We start from the raw sequence: 21,046 nt of genomic DNA on the forward strand, positions 1-21,046 counted from the left end.
TAGAAAATATGATCCAAAAAAAGTGTATGTATATCACACGTACACAACCACACTAGGCCCCAATTACTATTGTTTGTACCCCTAAAAGGCTAGATGAGGAGTAGGGGGGGTATGGAACAGGCAGCACCCTCAAACCTTCAGAAGTATGAGATGAACCCCAACAACTTGGAAAGGTGGATCTCTCTCACACGTACCAACACAGACTATCCCCCAATTTAACTGATCCCCAAAGGTTTTTGATTAAATAGCGGAATAGAAAATATGATCCAAAAAAAGTGTATGTATATCACACGTACACAACCACACTAGGCCCCAATTACTATTGTTTGTACCCCTAAAAGGCTAGGAGTAGGGGGAGTATGGAACAGGCAGCACCCTCAAACCTTCAGAAGTATGAGATGAACCCCAACAACTTGGAAAGGTGGATCTCTCTCACACGTACCAACACAGACTATCCCCCAATTTAACTGATCCCCAAAGGTTTTTGATTAAATAGCGGAATAGAAAATATGATCCAAAAAAAGTGTATGTATATCACACGTACACAACCACACTGGGCCCCAATTACTATTGTTTGTACCCCTAAAAGGCTAGATGAGGAGTAGGGGGAGTATGGAACAGGCAGCACCCTCAAACCTTCAGAAGTATGAGATGAACCCCAACAACTTGGAAAGGTGGATCTCTCTCACACGTACCAACACAGACTATCCCCCAATTTAACTGATCCCCAAAGGTTTTTGATTAAATAGCGGAATAGAAAATATGATCCAAAAAAAGTGTATGTATATCACACGTACACAACCACACTAGGCCCCAATTACTATTGTTTGTACCCCTAAAAGGCTAGATGAGGAGTAGGGGGGGTATGGAACAGGCAGCACCCTCAAACCTTCAGAAGTATGAGATGAACCCCAACAACTTGGAAAGGTGGATCTCTCTCACACGTACCAACACAGACTATCCCCCAATTTAACTGATCCCCAAAGGTTTTTGATTAAATAGCGGAATAGAAAATATGATCCAAAAAAAGTGTATGTATATCACACGTACACAACCACACTAGGCCCCAATTACTATTGTTTGTACCCCTAAAAGGCTAGGAGTAGGGGGAGTATGGAACAGGCAGCACCCTCAAACCTTCAGAAGTATGAGATGAACCCCAACAACTTGGAAAGGTGGATCTCTCTCACACGTACCAACACAGACTATCCCCCAATTTAACTGATCCCCAAAGGTTTTTGATTAAATAGCGGAATAGAAAATATGATCCAAAAAAAGTGTATGTATATCACACGTACACAACCACACTAGGCCCCAATTACTATTGTTTGTACCCCTAAAAGGCTAGATGAGGAGTAGGGGGAGTATGGAACAGGCAGCACCCTCAAATCTTCAGAAGTATGAGATTGTGTTCACTGTACCCCACAAAGATTGAGTTCACTGCACCCCACAATGATTGTGTTCACTGCACCCCACAAAGATTGTGTTCACTGCACCTCACAAAGATTGTGTTCACTGTACCCCCCAAAGATTGTGTTCACTGCACCCCACAAAGATTCTGTTCACTGTACCCCACAAAGATTGTGTTCACTGCACCCTAAAAGGATGTTGTTCACTGCACCCCACAAAGATTGTGTTCACTGCACCCTAAAAGGATGTTGTTCACTGCACCCCAAAAAGATTGTGTTCACTGTACCCCCCCAAAGATTGTGTTCACTGCACCCCACAAAGATTGTGTTCACTGCTCCCCAAAAAGATTGTGTTCACTGTACCCCCCAAAGATTGTGTTCACTGCACCCCAAAAAGATTGTGTTCACTGTACCCCCCAAAGATTGTGTTCACTGCACCCCACAAAGATTCTGTTCACTGTACCCCACAAAGATTGTGTTCACTGCACCCCAAAAAGATTGTGTTCACTGTACCCCCCCAAAGATTGTGTTCACTGCACCCCACAAAGATTCTGTTCACTGCACCCCACAAAGGATTTTGTTCACTGCACCCCAAAAAAATTGTGTTCACTGCACCCCAAAAAGGATTTTGATCACTGCACCCCAAAAAGGATGTTGTTCACTGCACCCCAAAAATGATTTTGTTCACTCCACCCCAAAAAGATTGTGTTCACTGCACCCCACAAAGATTGTGTTCACTGCACCCCAAAAAGATTGTGTTCACTGTACCCCCCAAAGATTGTGTTCACTGCACCCCACAAAGATTCTGTTCACTGTACCCCACAAAGATTGTGTTCACTGCACCCCAAAAAGATTGTGTTCACTGCACCCCAAAAAGGATGTTGTTCACTGCACCCCAAAAAGGATGTTGTTCACTCCACCCCAAAAAGATTGTGTTCACTGCACCCCACAAAGATTGTGTTCACTGCACCCCAAAAAGATTGTGTTCACTGCACCCCAAAAATGATTTTGTTCACTGCACCCCAAAAAGGATTTTGTTCACTGCACCCCAAAAAAGGATGTTGTTCACTCCACCCCAAAAAGATTGTGTTCACTGCACCCCAAAAAGATTGTGTTCACTGCACCCCACAAAGGATTTTGTTCACTGCACCCCAAAAAGATTGTGTTCACTGCACCCCAAAAAGGATGTTGTTCACTGCACCCCAAAAAGGATTTTGTTCACTGCACCCCAAAAAGATTGTGTTCACTGCACCCCACAAAGGATTTTGTTCACTGCATCCCACAAAGATTGTGTTCACTGCACACCAAAAAGGATTGTGTTCACTGCACCCCAAAAAGATTTTGTTCACTGCACCCCAAAAAGATTGTGTTCACTGCAGCCCAAAAAGATTGTGTTCACTGCAGCCCAAAAAGATTGTGTTCACTGCAGCCCAAAAAGATTGTGTTCACTGCAGCCCAAAAAGATTGTGTTCACTGCAGCTCACACACAGAAAAATGGATGTGGATCACTGACACCTGCCTATCTCCAATCCCACACCACACAGCAATATCGATTGTAGTTTGTAGAACACAGTTTCCCTAAAATTCAGCAGACTCTGTCCCTAACAGGATTGAGAAGAGATCGTAGATCAGGATTGAGTGCAGATTCACCCCACCCCCCACACAGCAATATCGATTGTAGTTTGTAGAAGACACTGACCCTATAATTCAGCAGACTCTATCCCTAAAATGCCTACAACTCGCCCTGCCTAAACACTCCGACCTGTCCCTCAATTCTATCCGGACACAAATGGTTTTTTCCTGCCTATCTTTCCCTAATCAGCAGCCAGCACATTGATGTGTGCTCTGTCCCTTAGCTAAGCAGCAGAATGACGCTGCTGCGGCGGCTGCTTCGAACTTATAAAGACTTGGTCACATGCTTCAGACGGCCAATCACAGCTACTAAGACATTTGCAGGCATGGCTGGGATGGCTTAAGGCACACCAGTTAAACGATTGTTGATTGGCTGTTGAAAGCCCGCCATGAAAAGAGCGCCAAAGCATGCAAAACCCGGAAATAAAACGACCGAACACGGATTTTTACCCGAACATACAGTAAAGTGTCCGTGTCCGTGTTCGGGTAAAAAAAATCCAATTATTCGGTACGAACACGAATAATACAGTCCGTGTTCGCTCAACACTACATATGAACCATACCAGCCTGTGCATATGTGTACTATCATCACATACAGTAAATAAGAACAACAATAATGTATTCCTAAGTATAATTATAACATTGCAAATACCTCACTGTATATGGCATAGCATGTGCCTCTTGCAAACAAATTATAGGTAGCTGGTATTGCTAGTGGCAACCCCCACCCCTCAAAAAATTTAAGAGACATAGAACTGTTCATGTTCCAGGCTACATGACAAATACAAAATATTATGTAAAATAGCAAGGATATCCAACAATTCATATCATGCAACATACATTAAATGTTTATAATGTGAAAATAACATCATTCTCCATCATTCATAATACACTATATATGTTCAAGCTCAGTATTAAACGGACCAAAAGAAGGGAAAAAAAATCAATATACAGGTGCATCTCAAAAAATTTGAATCTCATCAAAAAGTTAATTTATTTCAGTAGCTCAATTCAAAAAGTGAACCACATACGTTATATAGATTCATCACACAAAGAGTGATATATTTTAAGCATTTCTTTCTTTTACTTTTGATGATTAGGGCCTTATAGCTAGTGAAGACGCAAAATCTCAGAAAATTAGAATATCACATAAGACCAATAAAAAACGGTTTTTAATACAGCAATATTGGCTTACTAAAAAGTGTGTCCATGTACAATATAGTATGCACTCAATACCTGGTCAGGGCTCCTTTTGCATGAATTACTGCATCAATGCAGCATGGCATGGAAGCGATCAGCCTGTGGCACTGCTGAGGTGTTATGGAAGCCCAGGTTGCTTTTATTGTGGCCTTCAGCTTGTCTGCATTGTTGGGTCTGGTGCCTCTCATCTTCCTCTTGACAATACCCCACAGATTCTCTATGGGGCTTAGGTCAGGTGAGTTTGCTGATCCAATGATCTTTAAATCAGGTATTGCTACTTTTAGAAGGTGTTTCGCCCGCCTTAATGGGCGTGATAACGCCCATTAAGGCGGGCAAAACGTGTCGACCCACTTCCGGGCAGCGGAGCACTACAGCGTCATTTCCTGCAAACCACCGTGGACCGCACGCCGGCAGCGGACACGGAAGTGAAGGGACATGTTATGCTGACTAATGCCAACTAAAACTTTACCTTTGTGAGTACCTTTTTTTTATCTTGAGTATAATGAAATCTTATGGGCTTCACGATGTTCGGCTTCTTCCCTTTCTTTTAATACGTTATTGGGGAGAGAAAGGAGAGGAACCAATAAGGAGCCATATATTAGAGATTGCAGTTATCCATCCATCCGGTCAAGGGAGATCCTATGCACCCGTGATGCTGCATATACCCCTTCATCTGACCAAGAAACATCATACTTGCTTAAGGCTCAATTACATCCTAAATCTGGTGAGTGCATCCCCATAAGGGGTCTTTTCCTGAAGATCACTTGGGCACCTTTTTGGATTTTGAGCACCTTTCCGGCACCTTAGCTTCTACGGAAGAATATTTGTTTGGACTGCACCTTCATATATTTTTGCACTTTATATATGGTTATTTTTTGGACACTTGATCTAACCTATTGTTGCACTTTACCTATTTATATTCAATGATTTTGCATGCACTTAATTTCATATGAATTTTAATATTTTGTCACAGTACATGGACTTTTATATATAGCACTCATTATAGTTTTAACCTGTTAGCGTTGCCTATATGTTTTTACTTTTAGAAGGTGCCAAGTCCTGCTGATAAATTAAATCAGCATCTCCATAAAACTGGTCAGCAGATGGAAGGATGAAGTGCTCTAGAATTTCCTGGTAGAGTGCTGCACTGACTTTTGACTTGATAAAACACAGAGCACCAACACCAGTGGATGACATAGCTCCCCAAATCATCTCTGACTGTGGAAACGTTACACTGGACCTCATGCAACTTGGATTCTGTGCCTCTCCACTCCTCCTCCAGACTCTGGGACCTCGATTTCCAAATGAAATGCAAAGTACACTTTCATCCGAAAAGAGGACTTCAGACCACTGAGCCACAGTCCAGTCCTTTTTCTCCTTAGCCCAGGTAAGACGCATCTGACATTGTCTCTGGTTCAGGAGTGGCTTTACACAAGGAATGCGACACCTGTAGCCCACGTCCTGGATACGTCTGTATGTGTGGTGGCTCCTGAAGCACTGACACCAGCGGTAGTCCACTCCTTGTGAATCTCTCCAAAATTCCCGAATGGTCTTTGCTTCCCAATCCTCTAAAGGCTACGGTTTTCCCTGTTGCTTGTGCACCTTTTTCTACCACACGTTTTCCTTCCACTCAACATTCCATTAATATGCTTGGATATAGAACTCTTTGAACAGCCAGCTTCTTTAGCAATGATCTTTTGTGACTTACCCTCCTTGTGGAGAGTGTCATTGGCTGTCTTCTGGACAACTGTCAATTCAGCACTCTTCCCCATGATTGTGCAACCTACTGAACCAGACTTAGAGAGCATTGAAAGGCTCAGGAAACCTTTACAGGTGTTTTGAGTTAATTAGCGGATTAGAGTGTAACACCATGAGTCTACAATATTGACCTTTTGTGCAATATTAAAATTTTCTGAGATACGGAATTGTGTTTTTTTTTTTACTAGCCAAAATCATCAAAATAAAAAATAAAAATAAATAATTATTTAAAGTAAATGAAATACATAATTCTGTGTGTAATTAATCTATATAATATATGAGTTTCCCTTTTTGAATCAAATTATTGAAATAAATTGACTTTTTGATGATATTCTAATTTTTCGAGATGCACCTGTATATACATTATAGTACAAAATAACATTGTTCCACTTTGACAACAACAGCTCAAACCCAGTGTTAAAAAACAAGAAATAACAAAAATATCTGTCACTATTCATTTCAAACAACATACATACATAATATTGTGAAAATAGCATCATCCTTATTGATAATAACAGCTGCTTAACCACTTTCCGACTGCCCACAGTAATATTACTGCGGCAGTGCGGCTCCCCTGGGTCCAGTCACGTCCAGTCCCACAATTGTCCGGTAAACTGGGAAAAGACCCGCCTGCTTATGTAAACAAAGCAGGCGAATCTTCTCACTGACAGGCAGGGACAGATCAGCAGTTTCAGCTATGCTGAAACTGCAATTTCTGTGCCTGTCACAGAACCCCCCCCCCCCCCCACACACACACAATTCAGTAAGCATTAGGCATAAATCTAACCTCTTGATCACCCCCAGTATTAACCTCTTCCCTGCCAGTGTCATTATTACAGTAACAGTGCATATTTTTAGCACTGATTACTGTAGTAATGTCACTGGTCCTCCCAAAAGTGTCAAAAATGTCAGTTAGGGGTCCAATCTGTCCGCCGCAATGTCGCAGTCCTGCAAAAAATTGCAGATCGCGGCCATTACTAGTAAAAAAAAAAAACAAACAATAAAAATTACATAAATCTTTCCCGTAGTTTGAAGACGCAATAACTTTTGCGCAAACCAATCAAAATATGCTTATTGCAAATTTTTTTACCAAAAATATGTAGCAGAAAACAAATTGGCCTAAAATGTTAAAAAATTTAGATTTTTTTTTTCAAAATTGTCGCTATTTTTTTGTTTATAGCGCAAAAAAAATTGCACAGGTGTTCAAATACCACCAAAAGAAAGCTCTCTTTGTGGGAAAAAAATGACGTAAATTTCGTTTTGGTACAGCGTCACACGGCCGCGCAATTGTCCATTAAATTAGCACAGTGCTGAATCACAAAATAGGGCCTGGTCAGAAAGGGGGCAAATCCTTCCGGGGCTAAAGTGGTTAAAGGATGAATTCACCTTTTGTAACATGTTACACCCATTTTTATCAAAGTATTGGATGAGTAAGGGATAGTCTATCCAGGAGACATTGGATATGATAGGGATGCAGAGATCTGCCCTTTAAGAGAGCTTTAGGATCAGTTGAAGTCCAGAATGCACCTGACCAGAGGACTGAAGCAAAGAAAACAAAGCAGTCCAAACTGCACAAGCTCTATTCAAATCCTTTTGTAGGATAAATCCTTATTTATAGATATTAGCTTAGAGAAACAACTAAGCCTAAAACTGTATATAGATCGCACTGGAAAGTATATGGCTTGTGAGACCTTTCCTGATACAGCATCCTCACCCAGGGCTTGACCCAGGCCATTAGGAAAAAGCTTTCCAGCTTGTAACAGTAAGGAGATGATACCAGATGTAACTCTGAAATCTTGTCCAGAGATAAAATCCACTAGGAGGGATCTGTATGTAGAAACCACCTATTGCCCAATTGGGCCACACAATATGGATTCTTCCCAAAAACTCTATGGAGATTTAAAAGAGATAATGAAGATTCTTCTCTACCCAGATCACAGCCATCTCTACCTCTTCTCAGTGGACTGACCCTGCCCCTGGAGACTAAAAAGCTTGATGTCAGATGACAAAAAGGTGAAGGAAGCATGAAAGAGCTGGCCACAAAACCAGGGTGTTCAAACTAACTTCCCAACCCTGGGAGTTCTACTGGCAAAACAACTTCCTGACAGGGGAGTTCCACTGGCAATAACTCAGTGCCATAGACAATTTAATACTGTGCCACCACCTATGGCTTCATCTGCCTGTTTGCAAGACATGAATCGCTGGGTTCATGATTAACATTGGAGGGAAAAAAAACCCTTTCAGGACAGGAGGCATTTTACAATGAGCACACCTAAATATAGGGATGGGAGAGACCATGGTCCTGATCATCAGGTATTGAGATACTGACAGCTGAAGAAAGGAAAGTCAGGAACACCCAGCATCCTACCACCAGTATGCTCTAGTGGCAAAAACTATGTATCCTGAACTGTGATGGATTAAGCTCTCAGATTCACAAGGATTTGCGTAGGAGTCACAAGACCCTTTTTGAAAGACTAACCAGCCAAGCTTTTGTAGGGTTCTGAGAAATCTCTCCATATACTTGACAGGAATTCCTGTCTAGAAGAGGAGTGGATCGAGAACCCAACCAGCATATATGCTGCATGACATCTTAAACCATGTTGAAACAAAGGTATGTCAGAAAACAGTATAAGGAAAGGGTATTGTTGGACAAACTAGTAAAGTATTGGTGTGAACTAACTCCAATCCCAGGTAATGTATAGGAAAATGTGTAAAGGGGACAGTGGAACGCTACCCCAAGGGGGGAAGCGTCCCCGCTGTGCCTCTGGACAGAAAAAGGGATGGTAAGGAGACTGTCACAACCAACTAGTTTGGAGCACCAGAACTGCTGTAAACAGCAATTTAACAGACAAAATAATAAAAGAAATATATAAACTTTATTGTAGTGATTAACACACATATATAAGTAAAAATGGAGCCAACTCCACACTTGAAAATGTTAAAAGACAAACAACAGTACAAATCACATTGTTTATAACCAAATAGGATCGGTCTGACGCATTTCGCATAAATGGCGCTTTCTCAAAGACCGTTTGGTGATCCTTGGTTAACTATCATAGAAAGAGAAAATGATAAGTTACAAAAAATCACAAAAGAATATATAAACATATAAGCATTTGAACACATGTTCGCTACAGAATTTGATGGTCACCAAAGTACTTGTGCTGTAAAGTGCTTGACCAGGAGACCGGAAATGCTGGCTGCGCTACAGACCATACAGGGCCACATGCAAGAGGGATGCAACCGGGCGAGGATATCAGGGTGAAACAACCCTAAGACCTCTCACTCCAGGAGACAGGGAAAGGTGCCGAGTCCCGTACCCGCAGGGTACATTCAAAGAGGCAGAAGACAGCTCTGGGGATTGGAAATAGGTATCCCTCTGAGTAACAATAGTACTCCTCTTAAAATAATATCTGCTTGAATTGGATTTGCCATCCCTAGAGATGGTAAGAACCACGTTGGCTAGCAGAACTTGCTTATTGTTGCTGGGGCAAAGGATTCCTCCTGGCACAGTCAGAGGCTTGAAGGTGGCTGATTGACCAACATGGCCTGAAATGCTTGACCCAAAGGTCCAACTGTCCGAGACCAAAGCTGTATCTTTCTATCAGAAGAGGAGCAACCAGGTACCCATAAGATACGTATGGGGGGCACAAAAATGAAAAAGGCCAGTAAGCAACCTTTCCCGCAGAAGTGGAGCTCTTTGCTTTATACTTGGTTGAGGACTCTTTCTCTCTTCTATTCTTTCTGGACTCCAGGCCGGAACTGCAGGAGCAAACTTTTGGAGTTAGATACTGACTCTTGAACTGCAGTCCTCTTTCATTTAGCAGACATGTATTCTGAGGGAAGGAGGCCAGACTAAACACAGCTCTTAGCTGTCAAATGAGGCTAGCCCTTGAAGGATACTGTTTAGACTCTCACAATGAAGAGTAGACAAGATTGCCCTACTTGTAGAATTATTCCCAGATATTTGCTATCAAATAAAGCTAGCCCTTGAAGGGGACTGCTAGACTCTCATAATGCAGACATGATTGTCCCACTTGTAGAATTATTCCCAGCTATTTGTTGTCAAATGAAGCTAGCCCTTTAAGGGGATTGCTAGACTCTCGCAATGCAGACAAGATTTCCCCACTTGTAGAATTATTCCCAGCTATTTGCTATCAAATGAAGCTAGCCCTTGAAGGGGCAGAATAAACTCTTGCAATGCAAACCAGATTGCCCCACTTGTCATAATTATTTAGGATAGAATATTCTTCTTTCCAACTTCCATTGCATTGGAAGGGAGGCAAAGGTATGGCAGGCTCCCAGGCTGCAACTGCAGACAGATATACCCCTTAGGGACAAGTCCAACACAAGGCTATCACCAGAAGACTCTACACCCTCCCAAGGTCACACCCAATCATCCAGATTGAGTATACTCCTGAGGGACACAGAATTCTCCAATAACAACTCCATGTATAGGGCTAAGCTGATGAACGCAACATCAACCAAACCGGCGACTCATTATGCTGGAAAACTTCTTCCCCATAAGTGCCTTAATCTGACATCCTGCAGTGCAGATAGAAGAGTCCTGGTTGGGGTTCGAACTTGAGCAACCCAGTACTACAAGGTTCTGACCACTAAGACATTCTGCTGCTCTGCCCTTCTGTTCAATTTGCATCCCTCTTGAAGAATGATCTTCTAGCATTAACATCATAGGTAAAAAGACAATGCACTCCTTTGGAAGTGCTAATTGCATTGCAGGTACCTCTGCCATTTTAGGCATCCTAGCAGTCTACGAAAGGAGGTACAAAAAACTGCTCAAAGATCTTCCTCAGCTGCATATTCCTTTTAGAAATTGTTTGAAGGGAGGTAAATTGGCCAATTGCCTGGTCCTGCAAGGAAAAGCTTGACATTGTCAGAGTAGAGAATCCTTGCACAGGGAGAGTTGTAACAGACTCCTTTAGAGTGCCTTGACTACCCATGGCAACCTGATGATCACTGTCATCTTGCAACCTGGATACCTGAACAAATCAGGAAATTCATACAAGGTTTTACCAGCCAGGGCATGAACAGCAAAGGGCCGGTTTACGGTGTGCATAATACACGTAGATCTGGAGACGCCTAATAGCAAGTGTCCATTAGTCAGCTTTTCATATACTAGCTTTAAGACACCCCCGCAGAAGGGCTACCAATCCATGAACAGTATCAGTAGGGAGATACTGCCCCCTCCAGCTATAGCCTGCACAGGGCAGAAAAGGCATGGAGGTATAAGGCTATAGAGGATTTGTTGCAGAACTAAACAAATCTCAGTAAGATTTGGGTAGAATTCCATATTGTTAAGAAAATAAATATTATAACATGTACAATTGCTACTCAAGCCATGCAGTGATTTTTTTTAAAAACTTTCCCGAAACAAATTGGTGCTGCTGAAGTTTAAGCTGTTCAGAGAGACAAGGTAACAGTGGTTTGTTTGCTAGGTGAGAGAAACCACTGCTAAAGGAATACTACCACAGCAGACTTCTCACCACAGACAAAACATTTAACACAGAAAGAAAAACCTTGCTAAAACAAACATATCTGTTCAGGACAGAAAGCAACTGCACTAAACTTTGATAAACATTCTACAATGCACATCACAGCATAGACATTTCCATAAGTTTTTATTTTGGCTATTATTTATTTATTTATTATTTTCTAACACAAGTGGAGTTACTCCCTAGCAGCCCGCATGGCATCTGGTCCCTTCTGCTCACCTCAAGCCAAACATAGTCTTGTATTCTGGACCTCATCCACAGAGCAATCAATGCATCCACAGGGCGACCCAGATCCCAGGAACAGCAGAGCACACCGTCATGCTGGGCACACTTTAGAGGTCACCTGCTTTTAGCAGGGCATCTGACATAGCACAACTGCTCGCCATTGGCAGAGCTTCCATTATTACAGGTGTCAATCTTTTGCGCATGTGTGCCATTCACCACCCTGCTGTTAGCCTGTTAGCTGGGCATTTGGTGACTACTGGAGCCATCCTGGAACGTCTGGACACCACAGAACGCTCCCAATATCCGCACGGCTGTCCTGCATGAGACCCCAGTCACCAAATCTTCCAAAAGGTAGGAGAACTTAATACAAAATGCTCCTTATGATTGAGGAGGACAAAAAAGGAATGCGCCCTCTGGCTCAGCCTGAAAGATTATGGGAGTGGGGTCCTATGGGGTAGGAGCGAGGAGAAGGCTACCTAAACGTATGGAAGTCTATCAGGAAAAGTGGGTTTCTTCACCAGCAACAACCTTCATCTATGCAGGTTAAGCATAGCACATAACACTTGCTACAGCAAGATCTGGATTAAGGCTAGGTTCACTCTTCTGTGTGTGGCTGCGGGTGCGGAAATTGCAGAAATTCCTACAACAACAACAACAACAACCCACAGTGAAAACGCACTACTCTGTGAAAATGCGCAGAGCTACCATTCATTCTGAATGTCACCCCCACGCATATAAAATCGCAGTGCCTGAGTGGCAATCACAGGGAAATTGCATGGTCAAAAAGACCATGCAATTTCCCTCCAGCCAAGTTTTTCAAAAATAACATACACCTTTTTTTGCAGAAACACAGGCACAGCAGCCCATGCATTTGAATAGACTGCCGTGCCCGCACAAATACAGCCCGCAACAATGCAAACATGTGAACCTAGCGTAAGTGAAATCTTTACACTATGTATTGTAATATCTTCAAAGCAGTGTGCTCCCTGCAAAAAGTTATCTCTATTCTGATAAGTAATTAATCTGGACAGGATTTGTCCGGGCATTCCACCTGGTGAAGAGAAACACAATGAGCCCTCTTTCATCAAATTCAGAGGAAAACTTTCAGAGGATTTAACTTATCTATGGTAGCCATGTGTTTCTTTGATTTTTGGTCTCCTTCTTGCCCCGGTGCCCGCCCATGGAGTGTCATTTTGTGCGCGCTCACTTATGCAAGCAAGTAAGCATTGTTTTTCCTCTTGTGTGTTCTCACAAGGACTTACCTATACACTAGCCCATAATATTTATAAGCTGCAATATGATATCTTTGTATACTCTTTATGAATCTGGATATTTACTATGAAAGTTTATATTGATGAATGATTCTACATGCTTCTTTTAGGCTGGGTTCACACCTAATTCAGCCGCAGCAGAAAATGTCAATTAAACAGTGTCTGGGTAGTATCATATTAAGTAAGAATTTCTGATGTCACTGCTATACTGTTCACTGCTCACCTTGTTGGATAATGTTAACCTCAACCGGAACAGTGCAGAACAAGGCATAGTAAGTGTGCTATGGGCAAAAGATCAGCAGCAGGGAGAATACTAGTGACTAGTCCTTTGTAAGCTGTGCCCATAAAAGACAGCCATAGGTCAGAGTTAAATTCCTTTTTAAAAAATGGTGTTGAAAATTGCTCATTTGCAAACAACACACTTTTTCCATCTGTCTCTGCAGGATAAATTCCTAAACAAGCAAAAATGTAGCCAGCAATACAGAACTGGCTACAGGATGTAGTGTCTACTGGCTACTTGTGTGATTGTATTAAATGTGACAACCCAACAAAAATAGCTGTGCCCTTGCACTTTAGTTTTGAATTTAACACCAAAGTATGCAGCCAGGTAGTTATGCTTTCAGAGGCATGCATGTGACATTATCCAGATTCCTTGACTTGCTACATGTCATAATAATATAGACTCTCTTTGACCTGTGGAGGTAATCTCAGCTACATTTTTGTACTGTCAGTTATCACGAGCCCACAAAAGTCCAACATAAAGGGCATCTTGTATTTCAACTTAGATGTGTGTGTGGCTAGCCACTGCTAAGCCCACCTAGGCCGCTTTGTGGGAAATCCAACTCTTTTGTTGATTTCTACAGTTTGCACACAGGTTGTCGCCTTATTGAAATATCAGGCAATGGTTTTATATGCATGTTAAGAGATTTTGGAAAAATAAACTCAAGTATTTTACTTGTACATTGGATAATTGTGACAATCTAACAAAAAACTGTCTAAGAAATCCATACTTTCCTGCATGCCTAAGTGCTACTCCTATGAATGCTAATGAATCTCACAAAATAACTGTCTTGCAGATATGGGCTCTCATTCAATGCCTTTTCTCATCCATTCTGAATGATTAAGTACACTGGAAATACATTTTAATGTAATAAGATTTCTTTCTCTACAGAAATAAAAAGACAATAGTAATGTTTCCAAGAAGGTTATGCAAAGTACTGAATACATCTGGACCAATACACACTAAAATATATTAACACTGATGTTGGAGCATTTTTAATATTTAAATAAACTATATATTATATTTTCAACATCTTTTATGACAGTTCTTTTTTGTTTCTTTGCTCATTATTCGGCAGGGTTTTTACTTAGCTACTTTAAACACTGAAAAGAAAAGAAGCATCTGCACAAAAAAAGAAGATTCACCTGCGTAATATTTGTTTTATAGGTAACCTAGAATTGGGATCTTTCTTGGGCTTGGACCTTAACATGTAAGGTTTAGTATGTATAGTCTCTGTTTGCCTTTGTCCTAGTTTTTTTTCTTGTAATTCTTGGTTTTTATTAATATTTTTTTAATTTAAAATGTTATACTTATTGGTGATATGAACTGTACTGAGGAATATTAGACTACATATCCTAATTTATGTTTGCATTATAAATTGTAATATTAGCAAAACACAAAAGCAATCCATACTTGACTGTTATTATAGCAGCTAATATATTTTTAGTAATATTTAATTATTTAATGCACAGTTAAATATATACAAAGACTCATCACTTAGGGCACCTTAGCTCATGGATGAGCTAGCTAATGCTGAACTCTGGCTAGGGGACTGGTTTTTAAATGTCTGCTCTATGATTGTACATGGTATTTTTAATAAAAGCAGCCTAGAATAATCTGGCTTGCTGAGTAAAATATTGAATGCAGTAGAAAAAAACTAAAAAAAAAAAAAAAAAATCAATTAAGTTTGCCTGCTAACTATTTCCAATTTCTGAATTCCTAGTAGTTTGCTCTTAAATATAAGCACTACTGATTTCTGCACAACACAGTACTCTGCAAAGGAGCACTACTGGCACCAGCACAGTCACGTACTGTTCACAGGAGGACCCCTGGTACCAGAATAGCCCAGTTTAGTACTTGTGCACACTGCGTTTTTGAATCAAAAACAATTTGTGCTGCTACTTAAACAAAGTAATCTCATAAAATAGGTAAAAAAAATATATATAAAAAATTATAATAACATATATACAATTCACAGTAGTGCACCATTCAAATCATATGCAAACCTTGTGCCAAGAAAGGGATGAGGTTTGCATATGATTTGAATAGTGCGATACTCTGAATTGTATATTTGTTATTATATTTTTGCATACATATATATTTTCACCTATTTTACCTTTCTTTATAACCTGAAGTAGAGCAGTTGATTGGCAACAGAGATGGCAAAAAAGCCAAGGGAAGAGGCGCGTACACCTGTAAGATTACTTACTTAGGATTATGTATAGTACTAATAAATTGGGGTGTTTGTGGTGTTTGTTAGTGTTATCAAACACCAGAAATGCCACATCACATGGTGCTGCCAAGAGTTCAAAGAGGACTTTCAGCTTCATTTCCCCATAGAACCAATTTTAAAGCACTATAAATAGAACACTGACATTTTAAAAAGTCACTCTTTTTCAACTGCAGTTGTCTCTGGGAAATAAATTGAAAGGACATTCTCCTAACAATGAAGTATACCTTTGTATAATTATATTATACACCAGGGATATGCAAACTGTGGCCCTCCAGATGTTGCAGAACTACAAGTCCCATGAGGCATAACAAGACTCTGAGAGCCACAAACATGAAACTCATGAGGCAGAGGCATGATGAAACTTGTAGTTTTGCAACAATTGGAGGGCCACAGTTTGCATATCCCTGTTATACACTATGAGAAAATGTTCTATTTTTCTCCAAGCACCTACAGGACAGAAAATCTTGCCAAATGGGCAATTGACCACAAGAAAAAAAACTGATGGGGTTTAATGTTTTCTTACTCTATCAAAAACTAAAGAAAAGGTTTTGGACACACAGTTTAAGCCTTTGACATATTTACACATTGCTCACAAGATAATGTATAAGTCATGTGAAACATACAGATGCTGTGATCTATCGTCACATGACATGAGCCTTTTTGGCCTCTGAAAATACCACATGCAATTATGAATTCTCAGAATGCTGTTCAGTGCATTTGAGTCATTTGGCATTATAATTCTGCCCATATCTGTAATTGTTCTTATCTTTGAAGCAATTGTGTAACAACAGTATAATTTTCTATATTTCTTTTTCATGAAGATGCCAAATCTTATATTGCAGCTGGTTTAATTGCAATGAAGTGGCCTTCCCCCAGCTGATATTTCCGTCTTGTAATAACAGTTCCAGAACAAAGCTGGTGTACAATTAGTTGTCAGTGGAGCTTCATCATATGAACTGTGAGGTTGGCCTTTAGTGTTGGAAAAAATCCAATTCACAAGTCAATCAGCTACAACTTTTCAGCCCAAACAAGGTTACATTCCAATCATATTTATAGCATTTATATTTGTTCACCACACGCAGCAATCTTTCTTTGCTTGGAAAATGACATATTTTAAATTGGTTATATGATGTATTCGACTCTGGGCTAAAAATCATGATACATTGTCATCCAAATGTCATTTGCACATTCAGGGCAGTTGTGTGATAAAAAAATTGTATTTTTGGTAGTAACTCAATTTCCAACAAGCTGTCAAAGCAAAATTGTTTTCCAAAGGGCCGTATGTGTTCTGTGTACCCATAACCCTTTTTGGCATTCTTCTCTTTTATGTATAATATAGTGTCTTCTTGATCCACCTTTCAATAAAAAAACGATTTGATGTCCATTTTTTTGTCTTTTATCATTTTGTACACACTTAACTTAGTATTTACTAAACTTAACTATAGTAAAATAGTAAAGTATTTAAATAAGTTTTCAAATTTACATTTCTATTTGCATTTATCCTGTGCCCAGAATACTGCAAAAAGTAATACGAGCAAAAGAATATGCTGCAGTGTATGCAATGAATTTGCTATAGATATAAGATTCTAGCCTGAATTCTATCGTTGTCTTATATATATATATATATATATATATATATATATATATATATATATATATATATATATACACAGTATCTTTACAGTGCTCTTCATCCTTTTGCCTATTTTTTGTTCTGCGGTTTGAAGATTAATCAGTCTGTTCTTGTAGAGCAGTGATATACCACATCACAAATTACTCATTTCCCTGAAGGACCCACCGTCTCTCATCCAGTGAGACTGTATTTATTTATCAAGCTATAAACAGGACCATGGTAGCAAAAAACTGTTGAAAAGAATTCAGTGGTAAGAAAGAAAACCTTTTTTTGTTTTGTTTTTTTTTGTTTTTTTTTTTATGTCAGTCTGCTAGTATGTAATAGGATTCACCACTATCTGTACCTCTTGTAATTAAATGATCTTTCTATGCTATAGCAATATTAAAAAAGATTGGAGTGGATCTCTATTAGATAGAAATGTAGACGTCTACTTCTGTATAATTACTAATAAGTGCTGCGTCCGTAACTGAAATAATGCACAAACAAACCCTATAGGGAGAGAAACGTTGACTTTGTAGGCACCACACAGACCCCAATTGAATTATAAAAGATACATATTTTATTAGATATGACATGTAAAAACACTATATTAACCCCTTCCCATCCGCGCTACAGCCTATATACGGCTGCAGCGCGGACTCGAATTTTCGGGAGGCCGTTTTTAAACGGCCTCCAGTGACACGCCCCCCCGCGCGCTCCTGCGAGCGCGCATCGGGGGGAATCTGTGTCGGCCGTGTCCCTTGGACACGGCCGATCACAGATCGTGGTGAATGGCCAATCACAGCGGCCATTCACCACGTGATCAAGCCGTCCAATGAGAGATGATCTCATATGTAAACATATGAGATCATCTCTCATCGCCGGCGCTCCTTCCTCACACAGACACTGCAGTGTGAGGAAGGAGGGGGAGCCGACAGCCGCTGGGGACACAGACAAATGTAATCAGGGCACTGATCACCAGTGCCCTGATTACTGAAGGTAAAAAAACACACACACTGCCCCCACCATCAGTGCCCACAGTGCCCGCCATCAGTGCCCCCATCAATGCCCACAATCAGTGCCCATAGTGCTGCCAGTCAGTGCCCATCAGTGCCTGCTCATCTAGGCACTGATGAGCACTGACTGGCAGCACTATGGGCACTGAGTGTGGGCACTGATGGTGCTGCCCATCAGTGCTCATCAGTGCCGCCCGTCAGTGCTCATCACTGTCACCCGTCAGTGTCCATCAGTGCCATCCGCCAGTGCCCATCAGTGCCGCCTATCAGTGCCGCCCGTCAGTGCCGCCTCTCAGTGCCCAGCAGTGCCACCTCTCAGTGCCCAGCAGTGCCACCTCTCAGTGCCCAGCAGTGCCATCTCTCAGTGCCCAGCAGTGCCACCTCTCAGTGCCCAGCAGTGCCACCTCTCAGTGCCCAGCAGTGCCGCCTATCAGTGCCGCCTATCAGTGCTCATCAGTGCGGCATATTAGTACCTCCTCATCAGTGCCCATAAGTACCACCTCATCAGTGCCCATAAGTGCCACCTCATCAGTGCCCATCAGTGCAGCCTATCAGTGCCCATCAGTGCCGCCTCATCAGCGCACATCAGTGAGGGAGAAAAATTTATTTTCAAAATTTACTCGCAGAAAATAAGAAAAACTTTTTTTTTTTTTTCAAAATTTTCTGTGTTTTTTCTTTTTTTTTGTAAAAAATAAAAAACCCAGAGATGATTAAATACCACCAAAAGAAAGCTCTGTTTGTGTGAAAAAAATGATAAAAATTTCATATGGGTACAGTGTAGCATGACCGCGCAATTGTCATTCAAAGTGTGAGAGCGCTGAAAGCTGAAAATTGGCCTGGATGGGAAGGGTGTTTAAGTGCACAGTAGGCAAGTGGTTAACTCAGTTGGAGGTACACATGGACAACAAATTAGCTAGTTACTGTACTGTACTGTTGTTGTAAGGTAAAGGGAGTCAATTTTTTTATTTTCTGCTTTTTTTTTTTTTATTTTTTAGGTCCTTTGACTCCAGACTTATGCTGACTGCCATATGCAATGCTATCAGGATAACAGGAGAACCCTCTAGCCCTATGTATGTAGCAGCAGGATGTTACAATTTTAAGGAATTCTCTTTCATTATTTAAAACCGAAATCCGTATAGCTCAGGGGAAGCTGGTGAAGACTGTTCTACTGTGCACAGTGTAGTAACCCATAATAGGAAACTATATATATATATATATATATATATATATATATATATATATATATATATATTTATATATTTTACGTTTAGAGAAGTTGAAGTAGTTCATAATAACATTAAATTTGTTTCTATGGATTACCTAAAAATTAGTTCTGTGTCCACTTCTCATTTACAGTACCAATGGGAATGCATGTACTGTGGAAAAATGGTCAGTAGATGCTGCTGGACGTAGTCAGGACATTCACTTGTGAAGAAAGTCCACAGACTCCATCTTGCATTGACTTTCCTGGGTGGTAAAATTGACACTTCAGAAACTCAGACTGCCACCCTATCAAGGTGCAATAACAGGTTTATGGCACCTTAATAAAGGGACCCTCTCTGCTAATTTTCTATATCTGTATATTAAAGAAAACATTTGGAAGAAAAAAAAAATAAAAAATAAAAGAAAAAATCTTTATAGATGTCAGTGTTTCACAGCATTAAAGTAGAACTATAGGCAAACTTTTTTCCCATTTAGATAGAGAGGAAATCCCTGCTAATTAGGGGAATTCCTTGGGGACCCCCAGGTCACCAGAACAAGTGCCCCATTGGAAGATTTTATTTTACTTTCACTTTCAATGATAATGGTAAACAGGACAAACAGAGAGGGTAATCTCCCTAACAGGGGCACAGACAGCAATTAAACCCAGCAACTAAATCCACAACTAAAAAACACATTTTGCCTTTAGGTATACTTTAACTATAACAACTCATTCACTGTTCGCTTCTCGGCCTTTTGGCTAAGATCAAGTGTAGTATCTGTTCTTATCAGTTGGTATGGGCCTTAGCTAGTACCAGTATGACCGAAACCCGGAGCGCTCTGAGTATTGAGGTATGGGAAGTAGGTCATCTGGGAAAGCATGTGGGGCCCGCCGCCTTCTGATTTGAATGGGTTGAACTGTCCTAACCAGTTTGAAGGGGGCGGGAAGCCGGTTCGGGGGGGCCGGTGGAACTGCTCCTGGATGTAATGGACTGAGGAACAGGATGGTGAGGGGGGGGCTTTCTCTCCTGGGTTGATCTGGCTTGTAGAGGGCCTGTCCCCAGTTGTAGGTAAGCTCTCCCCAAGCTGTCCAGGTTCTGATGTCTGCTGGTGGGGATAGGCTACATTTGGTCTGGCCGGGGGCTGAGATTGAAAAAGCCCGTAGTGTAAGTGCCCCTGGGGTGGCAGCCCAGGGGTGCCTTAATTTCTCACTGGTGAGGGGCAGCTCGCTGTGAGTTTTTTCGGCACCTTGGTCACTGCACTATGCACACCTTTTTCGCACCTGCCTCTTGGGACAGGCCTTTTGGCTTGCACCAGAGGAATTTTTTATTCCGGCTGGAAGGCCTGCCTTGGTTCCTCACATGGCACCATTGCACTTTCCCCACTTCCCCTTCCCCACTTCTATGTTTTGTTTGTCTTTTTCTTTGGAGTCCGTCACCTGCACTGTCACCTTTGTTTTCTTTATTTGCACAGACTGGAGTGTGTGGGTCCTCGGGCCCTGCCTTAAGTCTTGGGAGGGGGTGGATATGGCCTTTTGGCTTAGTTCGCCCTCTCCCATGGGGTCTCCCTTCGGGGGAGCCCTACTTAGTACTCGGTGGGGGCTGTTTCGGCAGTCCCCCTGAAGAACGGGGTCTGTCTGGTTTCGGCCAGACAGACCATGAGTACCTTATGTCCCTGTCAGGAGCCTTGCGCCCCGG

Source organism: Pelophylax lessonae, assembly GCF_965119305.1.
Source record: "Pelophylax lessonae genome assembly, chromosome: 3".
Classification (NCBI taxonomy): domain Eukaryota; kingdom Metazoa; phylum Chordata; class Amphibia; order Anura; family Ranidae; genus Pelophylax; species Pelophylax lessonae.